The following is a 13,893-nucleotide window of genomic DNA, read 5'->3' as shown; positions in this document are numbered from 1 at the left end:
CAAATGTGGAAACTGTCAAACGAATCAAACAGCTCCAACTGTAACCCTAGTTAATGCGTCTGAAAAACTGAAATTTTATATTAAGTTGTTGTGAGTAAAACAAAATTGTTAGTTTCATATTACATGTTCCTCTGTTTCCAAAAATATAAAGAACGTCCAAAACTGAGTTCGTATGCAAAAGATACGACAGTTATAAGAAAACAAACCAGTAAAACACTCATTTTCTTTAAACTTGTGAGAACAAGGATCTGATTGCGCAGGGACAAGGTTTGAAAACTCAAACCTTGACTTAATTCTTAAGATCAATGTCTTCTTCTGATTTTGTGTTCCAATCAAGTCTAGTAAGACCAGTCGAGACTCAAGAGGAAGATCAACAAAGTACTTCAAGTATTAAATATGGAACTATGAGTATAATCAAAATAAAGACAATAAATAAACAAGAAGAATGTTTGAAAGAGTTTGATTATAGAGAAAGGTGAAAGTGAAGTAAATGTGAATATAACTATCTTTGGAGCAACAATCCATCTTGTATTCTTATGTCTTATCATTAAACACTCCTTATATAGGGAAAGGAGATACAACGTATATACCAAGATGTATATAAAGGACTGGATAAAAGTATAACTCCTGACACTCTGATTATCCATTTTGACAAAAAAGACTTACTCTTATGTAAAGTTACATCAAGCAAAACGACAAGAATAATTAATGCAGACGGATTCACTATCTCGGAACATCTTTTCACTTCGCACCACAAAACTTCATTTCTGACTTAAATCACCATCTCGGACATCAACTCCATTTCGTGCTATTAAGCATTCCGGACTACCACTTCATTTCGTACCAGAGACTTATTTCGGATCTTCTTATTGAATGATTGTTAGAGGTTCACTTTCAGGTGGTAACAATCTCCCCTTAAGTGAACTTACCAATCCAGTCTTCTAGATCGATTCTTCTTTGACAAAGACATACACCCGATACAACCAATCTCTGACCTCGATGTACCACTGCAGCTGACTTATGAACTTGGCTTTTACATGTTTTGGTGCCTCGGACATTGATACACGACTGATAAACTTCCAAAGCGCCTCGGTGGGAACCAGATGTTTGTCGAGGACTCGGAAAAAGTCCTTCTTGTTTGTTTTTCTTTGAAGATAGACAAATCCTAGCACTGGTTCGTCAATTGGTCCCTCTGCCAGTATCTCAGCTTCTGTCAGCTTGAAGTCAATCTTCGCCAAATATTTCTCGGTTACGAACAGATGGTCCAATTCAAAATCGCAACGACAAAATTCAGCAACGTAATCTTTGAGAAATCTCAGGGCAGCATGATAAGCTCCCAGGCTAAGATCATCGACTTGGTCCATTCTGAAGTACGCTGCAATGGTCAGGATGTCGTTTGGAATGAGTGCAGGGAAGTCGGCGTCATTGATGGTCTTTTGTGTTGGTTTGTTTCAGATGATGTGGTATCGGAACAACATATAGTTCAGCTCGAATTTTGTTAAGATTTTCCTTCCGAACCAGGAAATCTTGGTGATCCTTTCCCGAGACCATACTTCTTTTTGAGGAAGTGCATTCTTGGAATAAAAGGTCTTCAATCTTTCTCGTTGTGTTCTGATGATCAACTGTGGATCATCTTCCGGATAGAGAGGAGCGAACTTTATGTAGAACTTGCTGTAAGGAGAAAGTGGTATATCAATCTGGTCTGAATCATTGTTGGGGAGATCATAGTACATAAACGGCACAATATCCGGATCATGAATGATCCCTTCGCGGAAAAGAGGAGAAAGCCCTAGCATCGGATTAGGATTGTCTTTGAGGGCTTGAATCTGGATGCTTTCCTCAAGAGTTTGGTTTATCTGTTCTTAGGACCAGCCACTTCTCTCTTTTAAGGGAATTGCAGAGTGAGAAAAGTCGAGATGGGCTTCTTTCCCTTCTCTTTCTGTTTGTTGAGGGCGGAGAGGATGTGTTGCATGTTTTCATCAACAACAAATTTTGGAGGAGAGGAAGGCAGGGGCTCTTCCGAAATATAATCTGGCTTCCGAAGAAGAGATCCTTCGTCGATAGAAGCAACCTTTGGTGAAGGAATCAGAGGCAACATTGATGTGGTGGCTCAGAAGGCATCAATGCCTATTTTGAATTTAGCCTTAGCTTCTTCTCGGCTTCTTTAAAGTACATCGACCAGAGTTGATGGCCATGAGACTTCTGACCAAATCCTTTGCTCTTCCTCGGAGAGCACCTTTGCTAGAAACCTTTTCGGGGCTGGGAGCCCTATGATGGCATTAGTAACATACTTATCTTCATAATCATCTTCATAATCATTATCATCATCATCATTACCACCTGAAAGACGTGAGGGAATTTGCAAGGAATCATCATAATTTTCATCTCAGAGTCTGAACTCCAAGACAGGCTTCCAGGGTTAAGTTCTCTATCTAGGTCCTTCACCCCTCTTGCAACGGAGGATCCTGCAACCGGTGCAAGCAACAAAGATTCCTTAAGTTCCGAGAATCGTCCGAACACCTTCTAAAGGCTTGTGTTGATATGCAAAGTCAAGGCATCATAGGCTTCAGCCGTTGGAGCCTGAGCTTTGAGTTGATCGAAGAGGTTGCCAAGGACCGAGAGCATCTCGTCAAATTTGTGGTTCGGAACATCGACGATGTTCCAAGATGCTCTGAGAAGCTTGATAAGGACTTGTTGCATGATCAGCTTCATTTCATCTTTCTTCCAGATCTCCTTCTTTAACCTCTGAATTTGTTTCTCATGGCGTACATGAGTTTGTTTGATGAGTTCATTGGTGGCGCCGATTAAATTATCATGTACATTGAGAATTTTGGTGATGGTGTCGAGATAGTGATCGAGAGAGGCATCATACTTTTGTTCTACCTCCTCGATAGTGTGCTTGAGTTGGAGAGAGATGAGCTGATCAAGTTGGGCTTCCCTTTCAGCAGCAGTGGGTCCGGACTTGTTTGTTTCAGACAAGGAGTTGAGGATTGCATAAAGTTTAGAATCTAGTCCGGAAACCTTTTCATCAAGATTTGCATTGAGTCCAACCACAGAAGTTTCTATTGCATCAACCTTCTTCATGGTGTCAGTGACATTATCTCAGAGTTCCAGGAGGGCAAAAGGATCAAGGTAATTTCCAGCAGATGATCCTGTGTCCTAGGTGGAAGTCTGGGACTTGTTTTTGTCATCTCTTTGATTCACAGGCGGTTCGGAAGGGCCAGGCTGGGTTGTATCTACATTGACTTGGTTGTGAGTAGATTATGTTTTAGCTTCGGGATACGTTTGGTGAGCTTGGTGCTCAGTATTGATTTCTTCGTCAATCGGTTCGGAAGAGGATGATGAGAGTCTGAAATCAAGATTCAGCCTTGATGAGGATGGCTTTGGTGAAAAGAAAAATGAGGTGAACTGAGGAGGAGCAGCAATCAAAGCACCTTCATCATTGAACATAACATCATCAGAAAGTTCTTCATTTGGATCGGAAGGCAGACCATCAAGATGTTGAGTCTTGAAAGGATTGTCAGAGATGATGTTGCTTTGTGTCTCTCCGGAAGAAAACTCGAGATCTTCTACGTCTTCAATTGGAGCAACAAATGGAAAGTTGCTTTGGATGGCCCTATTTTTCATTGAGATGAGAGTTGCTTCGACTTGAGGGCTGGTGAGTTCCAGATGCCTCGTATTAGCATCTGGTCGTCCTATACCCTTACCGGGTATCAGACCAGTTTTGGCACCTAAGGTTGGAGGGACAACTCCAACCTCGGAATGCTTGGGGTCCGAAACAGGGATCTTGGACCGTGCATGTGTTGAAAGAATTGGGATTTCCAAAGAGACACATGGGTTTGTTCCAGGGGATGCAAGGAACTTTGTTCAACACCAGCAACACCTTGTTGAGAAGGTGAGGGTGGATTATATGGAGGCTCCCCGTGAGTGCGTACTAGTGATATTGAAACTCCGAAGGGTACTTCGGAAGAGTGGGCAGGTGGGGTTAGAGGATGGCAAGAGTCAGCCGGAATGTCTTTGGTTGTTTCATGTTGAGAGTAAGAATCGACTTTGGTTCTTTTTTTGGCCTTGGGCTGAGAGGGAGAAGTCTTTCGCTTAGCTGACTTCTTCTTCTTATCGCCTGAAGGAACAGGCTTGGCCACTTGCGGTGTGGCCTCAATGGGGACCGGGGTAGATTGTGTAGGGCTACACACAATCGAGGTCTCCCTGTGATGTTTCAAATGAATTGATCTGAAAGGTAAGATGGCCAGCATATGTTCTGGTAATCGTCTAATGGGTCTGAAGGACGTTTGGTCCGGAATGAGGTAATTTCTAATAGTTTTGAAAGAAACAAATACCTCTCTCGGAATCGTGTTGAGGGAAATTGGCTCATTCATTTCACGATACAGTTATTGGATCGTCAGGGCCCAAAACCTTGGACTGTAAATCTCCTTGTGCTTCCTGTTGAGGGCAAACTTCCGTAAGTCTTGCCACAAGACTTGAGGAAGATATACAGTGTTGCTCTTGCCGGAGAAGATGTTGTAAACCACATATTACCAATCTTTGCTGAGAGTGTCTGTACCTCCATGTTTGCCAAACAGACCACTGACAATGAAGTGCATCAGGACTGTCCAAAGGCCTGAAACAACCGATTTCTTGAATTTCTTGGCTTTATATTCTTCGCCATAACCGATGTGAGTGAGACACAGTTGGAATTTTTCTTCTGTAGGTTCTTGGACCTTGAAGTCTGTAGGGTTCTCGTCTAGTCCAATCGCCTTCAGAAACATGGATTTGTGAACAGGTACAATGCGATCACCTGTTCTTTTGGTTTCAAGAACATCATTCTCGATTTTGATGCGATCAAAAGCTGTGTGAAGAAATCCAAGGGGTCTTCGGAAAACAATTGCGTCGTATCTCTGAGAAAGGGTTCGTTGGACTAAGATGATGAAGATCATTTGGATGATTTCTTATTGGGAGCCGGTTTGGAAACTACAGGAACAGGTTGAGAAGCTTTGGGAGGAGATTGGGAAGACGCCATTGTTGTAGGAGAAGAAAGCTTGAAGAACACGGTTAAATTTGCAGAGAAGAGATATGAGTTTGAGAGCAGAAAAGCGAAAAAGGGTATGAAGAGGGGTTTATATAGGGTTAGAGTGAAAATGGGTCGGGTCTAGGAAGGATAATGATGAAACCCGTAAATGGAAATGGATGGCATTTATTATGTTTCCATTTTTGGGTGAGATGACCTGCAATGACTAAAGATTCCAATGGCTTGTTGTGCAAAATAGAAACTGTCACTTTGTTGATGTGATGTTTACTTTACAGAGACTTGTGCAACATGGAGCGAGTTTCGAGGGTGAAAAGATAATCATCATTAAAAAGTAACCTTTAAAAAATGTTTCATATGAAAACCTTTTGGACTTCATGATGTGATTTGATTTCGAAGTCGTAAGGTTTCAAAATGTTTTAAAAACAGTTTTTGACCACGAAGAGTTTGAAAAAAAATTGAATGATCTCGGAACATGAGAAAGGTCCGAGATAGGGTCTGGAATAAAAACATATGAGCCATAAGGTCCGAAGTGAGTTTTTGAAGAGATTCTAGAGTCAAGGGTCCGGAGTGAATTTTTGAAAAGATTCCAGATTCAAGTGTCCGAAGTGAATTTTTTTTTTTTGATAAACTCCGAGATCTGATCTCGGACAAGATAAGATAAGAGAGTTCAATACCATTCCGGACTTGAATTCCGGGACGCTCTTAGTTCCGAGGTGAGATTGATACCAATGTGACTATACTGGTCATGGACTCCATACGATGAAATGAGCTATACAACTTAAAACTACAACAAGTGGTTAGATAAAAAGACACGTAAAATGACCCTATTTATTCTTAGAGGCAATAGTTCCGAGATGAGAAAATTTTGACTCCGGAACATTCTACTTTCTGATGTTGCCATCAGAGAGTGCAAACCTCTTGAAATAACTGAGGATCAGGCATCATCATACCCATTTTGTTCAGAAAACCATTGAATTTGGTTTCGTCTAATGACTTACTAAAGACATCAGCAATTTCATCATCAAATGGAACAAATATAAGTTCGATGTTACCATTTAAAACATGAACTTTAATAAAATAGTAGTGTATGTCGATGTGCTTTGTCATTGAGTGTTGAATTGGACTGTGCAAAATTGCAATGGCACTTTGCGAATCACAATAGATTGGGATTTATTGAAACCGGTAACCATAATCCAAGAGCCATGATTTCATCCAAAGAACTTGAGATGTGCAGCAAACAGCAGCAATGTATAACGCTTCAGCTGTTGAGAGTGCAATGCAGTTCTGTTTCTTAGATGACCAGCTAACCAATCGACCACCTAAAAATTGACATCCACCAGATGTGCTTTTTTTGTCCAATTGAAGACCGCCATAGTTCGAATCGGAGTATGCTTGAGGGAGGAAACTATCATTTGCTGGGTACTAGATTCTGAGATTCTTTGTACCTTTGAGGTATCAAAATATTTGCTTAACGGTCAAGAGACGAGACATCTTTGGATTGACTTAAAATCTGGCACACAAACATGTCGAAAACATGATGTCCGGACGACTAGCTGTAAGGTAGAGTAGTCATCCAATCATTCCTCTGTACTTCTTTTCATCAACAGCAACACCCGAAGGATCCGAAAAAATCTTGTGACCGAAACCCATGGGTACCTTTGTAGAGGCACAGGTGTCCATTGAATATTTCTTGAGAAGTTCCGAGATGTACTTTTCTTAGTGAATGAAAATTCCTCGATTGGTTTGTTTAATTTGAAGACCGTGGTGAATCAGCAACCATTGATGAATCTGTAGATCCCAAAATGATATCGTCAACATAAATTTGGACAAGCATGAGATGTTTCCCATTTGACCTTCGGAACAGGGTAGGATCAATAATACCTCTTTGAAAACCTAAACGCTTGAGGAAGTTGGTGAGAGTCTCGTACTAAGCGCGAGGAGCTTGCTTGAGGCCATAAACAACTTTTCGGAGTTTGTAGCAGTAATTCGGATATGAGAGATTGACAAAACCGGGAGGCTATTGGAGATATACTTCAGTATCAATTTCACCATTTAGAAAAGCACTTTTGACGTCCATCTGGTAAACCTTAAAGACTTTTTGAGCAGCATAAGCAAGGAAGATTATGATGGCTTCAACACAGGAAACAAGAGCAAAGGTCTCATCGTAGTCAAGCACTTCGATCCGTGTGAATCCTTTGGCCACCAATGTTGCTTTGTTCCGAATGATAACTCCTACGTCATCTAGTTTGTTCCGAAACACCCATCTAGTACCAACAATAGGGTGGTTCTGAGGAGGAGGGACGATAGTCTAGACTTTATTTCTATCGAATTATGCCAATTGTTACTGCATGGCTGAAATCCAATCAGCATGTTCCAATGCTTCTTTGATGGATTTGGGTTCAATCATTGAGATAAATGCCGAGAAACGACATTCATTTTGAACACTTGTGGCAGATCGAGTTTGTACACCAACGTTTGGATTTCCAATAACTTGGTTCGGACGATGATCCTTGGTCCATATATGTAATCTCGGAAGATCTTGAGCAGCAGAAGATTCAATATCAACAATGGGGTTGTGTTGCTCCCCCTGAGTAGTTTGAAATGTGGATGATGCTCCTCCTGAACTTCCGAACCGGATAGGTTGATATCGTTATCAGATGGGAAATCGAAGAAATTTGCATCATCATCGTTGTTGATAGGATTAGAGTCAAATTCAACAGCTGCATCTTGGAATCCATCAACATTTAATTCAAGGGAAGGTTAACCATTCTCCCCCTCAACCAGAGAAGGTTGAAACGGTTCGGAATCAAATGGAGCAAAACTGGGTGTTGGACCTAAAACATTTTGGGAAAGCAGAGCTTCAGTTGATGACGTTTGTCTTGTTCGAGATTCCAAATCAAGAGTTGTTTCTTAAGGTCCGAACAAGGTTTCAAAGTCAACTTCATAAATTGTTTGCTAGTTCAGACATCGTAGAGCTAGAGCATCAGACTCCATGATGTGAGTTATAACATGGGTTGGGCCAGAATTCCGAACGAAGTTGTCATCAAAGGTGACATCAAAGCTTTCTTCTAGAACACAAGTTCGCCCATTAAGAACTCGATAAGCCTTTGATTTAGCAGAGTACCCAAGAAAGATAGCTTCATCAGCTTTGGGTTGGAACTTTGTAAGGTAATCATGGTTGTTTATGATGAAGCATCTACATCCAAAAACGTGAAGAAAAGAGATACTAGGCTTCCGACCATTCATGGCTTCGTACAGTGTCATGTTGAGGCGTCAATTGATAATACTCCTATTCTGAGTGAAGCATGCAGTTGAAACAACTTCAGCCCAAAGATAGAATGGAAGATTTACAAAGTTAAGCATGGATCGAGTAGCTTCAACAAGTATTTTGTTGTGTCGTTCGACTACACCGTTCTGTTGTGGAGTGCATGGAGCAGAAAATTTGTGATCAATACCCTTCTCGGTAATAAAGTTCTCAATGGAGGAATTTGTGAATTCCGAACCATTGTCATTTCGGATTCGCCTTACTAGAAGTTTAATGAGAACTTCAATTCCTTTGAAAAATTTGATGAGTTCGGAGGTTGTTTCTGACTTGATCCTTAGGAAGAAAACCCAGGTGAACCTAGTAAAGTCATCCACAATCACAAGAATGTATTTTTTGTGATGCAAACTCTCCACTGTTGAGGTTCCACACATATCAATTTTCATAAGTTCTAACGGCTCCGATATATATTTTTCAATGATAATGGGATAACCCTTCTTTGATTGCTTTCCACACTCGCATGCATCGCATAAATGATCATTTTCAAACTTGAGGAGTGGAAAACCTCTTACCATCTCACCGGAAACAAGTTCATTCATATATCTAAAGTTCAGATGAGCAAGCCTCCTATGCCATAACCAACTGACGTTAGGAACATCATTTGAGAGTAAGAAGAGCTGGGTCTTGCCAATGATCATGTTGATGTCAATGGGATACGTGTTCTTGTTGCGATTTGACTTGTTTAAACATTCCTTCCGGTCTTCTGACATGATAGAGTTGTGTTTCTTGCAGAATTCAACCCGCCGATTCGCATCAGTAAGTTGAGCCACACTTATCAAATTATGCTTCAAGTCAGCTACATATGCCACGTTTGAAATGGAGAAATTTCCATTTGTAAGGATTCCATAACCTCTGATCTAAGAGTTGGAGTTGTTGCCATACATTACATAGCCAACATTTGGTGAACGTTTGAGATCTCGCAGAAAGTCCTTTTCCCCATCATGTGCACGGAACAAGCACTATCAATATACAATATTGTTTCTTGCTCCGAAGCACAGAGTGCCTGCAAATTAGTGAGTTTTGGAGTTTTTAGGCTCCGAGTTAGGTTTGGGGACAAAGGCACGAGGTTTAGGCTTCGGTTGTGACTTTTGAGCAACAAATATTTTGGAAGGTTTGTTCCAAGATTCTTTTGGAAACGAAAAGAAGGTCATGGTTCTTTCATCTATCCAATAATCATACTCAATGACATGAGGGTTCGGAATAGCTTTACTCGGACCAGTATCTTCCAGAGCAGTGGGAATTACTGTGTCTCTCGGAGTTGCAGTTTCATTTTTGAGTTTTTCACTTTCCATAAAAGATTTTGTTTTGAAGATTTTTGTGATACTGTTTTCTTAAAAACTCGTTCTTTGGTTGATGATACAGTTGGTTTTGAAAGCTGTTGTGGTTTGAAAATTGTACCATCAGATTTGGCTATAAAAACAGACCAAACAGTCCGAGGAGAGTTAGTTCTGACAGATTGAGTATTGACACTGGGATTTTTCGAGGTAGAACTGACCACTTGCTTATGTTTTACCTGATTGAGAGGATTAGAAGGCATGTTGATAATATTAGTGGGTGCGAAGGTGCTTTGACTCCTAGTTGGTGGAATGGCAATCTGAGATACACTCTTTTTGGAGTTCTTAAGGAATCTTGAATTTTTCTCGACTTAATTTCCTTTTTGAGAGCATTTTTGGCTTCTACCTTAGGATTAACAACATCTTTCCTATTCAACATAGGTTTCTTTTTGGAGTTGAAAGAATACTTGGAAGTTTGACCTACAGAAGGATTGTTAAACACAGGCTTGATTGGGACAAGATTTGTATTGGAAATCACTTGAGGGTCAGAATCACATGAATTTGACGAATCATCAACGTCACTATCTAAGGATGCCCAAACAAACTCAGAGGTATCAGGTTCAGTTGTCTCCAGAATGATTTCCTTAACAACACAGTTGTTAGGAGTTTTGTTGTTCGGAATTTGAACGATAGTGTTTGGAATACTAGAGTGGGGTTCCGAGGTCCGATTCATGTCCAGGTTTGTTAGAGGCGGAAGAGGCTTGGAATCGGGACACTTGACAACTATAGGCTAAAACTCAGGAATCAGTGATGCAAATTGGTCAGAAGTCTCAGGAAGAGGTCACAAAGGTGAGACAGAGGTGTCCGAATGTTTGATGTTCGGAACGTCTCCCATAAAAGTTAGGTTTTGCAATTCCTTCAAGGGACGATCAATAGGTTTCAGAAACTCACTTCCGAGACCAGGAGCTTTTGACAAAGGATGACAAAAATTGTGAGTCATCCGTTCATTTGCTTCAAGAATGTAAATGAAATTATGTAAAGCATCTATTTTAGCATTAAGACGTTTGTTGTCAGAAATTAAAACATTTCTTTGAGAATAAGTGGTTTCACATTTGTCTTTAAGAAAGATACATTCATCTTGTGGCATTATAAGCTCTCGTTCTAAGGACTCCATTTTCAACTTCTTATCCTCGAAACGTAACCTAAGACGACTTAATTTACTCTCCTTCTTTTCACTGGCTTCTATGGCTGACTCATAGGCTTTGTAAATGAGGTTCATATCTGATTGGATATGAGTTAGATAAGGTTCACAAAGAAATAAATAAAAATTATTATTAGTAATCATAAATTTTACCTGTTGAACAATGCTTCTACCAGGTGGATCATTGGTAACCACGTAGCAGTAGTTAGGTTCAACATCTTCATAATCTTCCTCCGATCCAGATGACCAGTAGTCATCATCACATTCAATTGTTTCTCTAGCCACTAGACACATGTTTCTACCAGTACTTAGGTCATCGTCATCTCTAGAAGACCAATACCCTTCAACATCTATTGATACAATGGTAACATAGGCTTTTTCACTCTCTGCCAATCCTCTAGCTCGACGTGCATACTAAGCAGAGTCCTTGATTTTTAGTTTCTATGGGACTTCAGCTAGACAATCTTTGGCAAAGTGGTTCGCATGACCACATTTGTGACATACAATCTTGGGTTTGTCAGACTTCGGAGTTTGTGAAGATTTTGAGGTGTGCTTTGGTGTCGGAAGGTTAGCTTTGTAAGCTGGTGGGTTTTCTTAAGGTTTTTTTAATGGTTGAGGGTTATTTTGATAAGGAGCCTGGAAACGGTTGTGATATGTCTTGTTAAAAGGATGATTGTATTTCATGGAAAGCAAAGCAAACTCTTGTTGGAAATGGAGTTTGGAGTCCATATCTTCAGGGTTAAGGTCACCATTTAATTGATAGTTGTTGGTAGGAGTTCGTATGGTTGGATGTGAGGGTTGAACAGGTGGGATATATGGAACAACAGCAGTGAAGGGGTCCGAGACAGGGGGGTTCTGAGTCTGAGGATCGTAAGAACTAACAAGAGCTAACAGACCTCTTGTGTGTTTTCGTGGAGTTTGTGCAACATTTGATTCATGACCTTGAAGCTCATCAAACAGTTGGTAGAGCTTCAAATTTTTCAGAGATCCATTACTCTGAAGACATGATTTCACATTTCCCCAGCCCTTTTCGAGGCTATTAATGAACTTTAGGTTGTATTTAAGTGGGGTTCAGACTATCCCATGAGCTGTCATGTTGTTGACAACGATTCGGTATCTGTTTGAGGCTGAGGCAACAGATTCACCAGGATTTGTAGTGAAGGTGTCGAACTCGTTGACAATGGAGGTTAGACGTTTATCCTTCATGTTCTCTGATCCCTCGAACAATTCTTGAAGTGTGTCCTAAATCTCTTTAGCAGACTTGCACAGTTTAATGTGCTAAAAGAGAGAAGGCGAAACACCAAACACCATTTGTGAAAAGGCAACTTGATCTGCGTATAGCTTTTCAAGGTCATCAGCAGTGAGAGGTGTTTGACGTTGTTCATTCTGTCCCATCAGAGTTGCAGCAGCATCTCTAACAATTCTTCGAACTGGAACATGTGGACCTTCTTTAACGGATCTCCAGATAGCTTCACCTTTTTCTTTTCCAACTAATAATCTTTCCATTTTGACTTTCCAATGATCATACTCTACAACAACTAGCATTGGCGCACGAGTAGGGCAACCCATGCTATTTGCTATTTGCATTGAATACATTTGTTGAGAATTAGAAGTAGCCATTGAAGTTAAGATATCTCGAGCAAGAGTGGTATATAAAAGAACTTTTATCCTGAACATAGAAATGATCGAAATACCAAGGTAATCTCAAATCAACTATAATTTGTTCTTATGGATTCAAAGGACAACCACTCAAGCTCTGATACCAATTGTGAGAACAAGGATCCGATTGCACAGGGACAAGGTTTGAAAACTCAAAGCTTGAGTTAATGCCTAAGATTAATGTATGCTTCTGATTATGTATTCCAGTCAAGTCTGGTAAGACCAGTCGAGACTGAAGAGGAAGATCAACAAATTCCTTCAAGTATTAAATATGGAACTATGTGTATAATAAAAGTAAAGACAATAAATAAACAAGTAGAATGTTTGAAACAGTTTTATTAGAGGGATAGGTGAAAGAGAAGTAAATGTGAATATAACTATCTTTAGAGCAACAATCCGTCTTGTATTCTTATCATTAAACACTCCTTATATAGGAAAAGGATATACAACGTACATACCAAGATGTATACAAAGGACTAGATAAAATTATAACTCCCGACACTCTGATTTTCCATTTTGACAAAAATGACTTAGTACTATGTAAAGTTACATCAAGCAAAACGACAAGAATAATAATGCAGACATATTCACTATCTCGGAACATCTTTTCACTTCGCACCACAAAACTTCATTTCTGACTTAAATCACCATCTCGTACATCAACTCCATTTCGCACTAGTAAGAATTCCAGACCACCACTTCATTTCGTACCAGAGACTGATTTTGGATCTTCTTATTGAATAATTGTTAGAGGTTCACCTTCAGGTACTAACAAAACTGCTAAAACTGAATCGATCTGCTGAGGCACTTGCACGCGTCAGATTGATCCGTGAGCATTTTTGGACTCAGACCATGGTCTAATATTTAATTTCATACTCAAAATATTTTTAGCAAAAATATTAGCAAAAGTTGGAAAATCAGACGTTTTAGGTCATTTAGACGCGAAACTTTAAACATCATTTCCCGGAGTTCTACAATTCAAAAAATTAATCCTTTCGAGTTTTTGGAATCCTTGAACTCTACTATATCATACAACACTTTCAAAAAAATACTAGATGTCAAGATCTCGATATACAAAACAAGAGTTGTTTTAGGCACTTTTTGGAAAGTATGACATCATCAAGGCCCCACCTAGCCTTCCTTAAAGAAAGAAATCAGATTTTTGAACTTCATTAGCCTTTCCCACGGCCCTACCCCCATCACCCTTCTTCTTACTTTGTGTGCACTCTTTTTCATAGTACAAGCATGGTGAGTTCGTGTGTTGAACTTTTTAACTAGGTATGATGCATGGTGCATGTGAGATACCTCATACACTATAAATAGAAGGCTTTGGTTCCCATTATCATCACCAATTCACCATCCTTCTATCTCCGCTCTCTCTCTCTCTCTCTCACTCTCTTTCACTCTCTTT

This window comes from Lactuca virosa, chromosome 1 (assembly GCF_052849685.1).
Source record: "Lactuca virosa cultivar CGN04683 chromosome 1, Lactuca_virosa_CGN04683_v6, whole genome shotgun sequence".
Classification (NCBI taxonomy): Eukaryota; Viridiplantae; Streptophyta; class Magnoliopsida; order Asterales; family Asteraceae; genus Lactuca; species Lactuca virosa.
Note: the sequence above shows the minus strand (reverse complement) of the source record.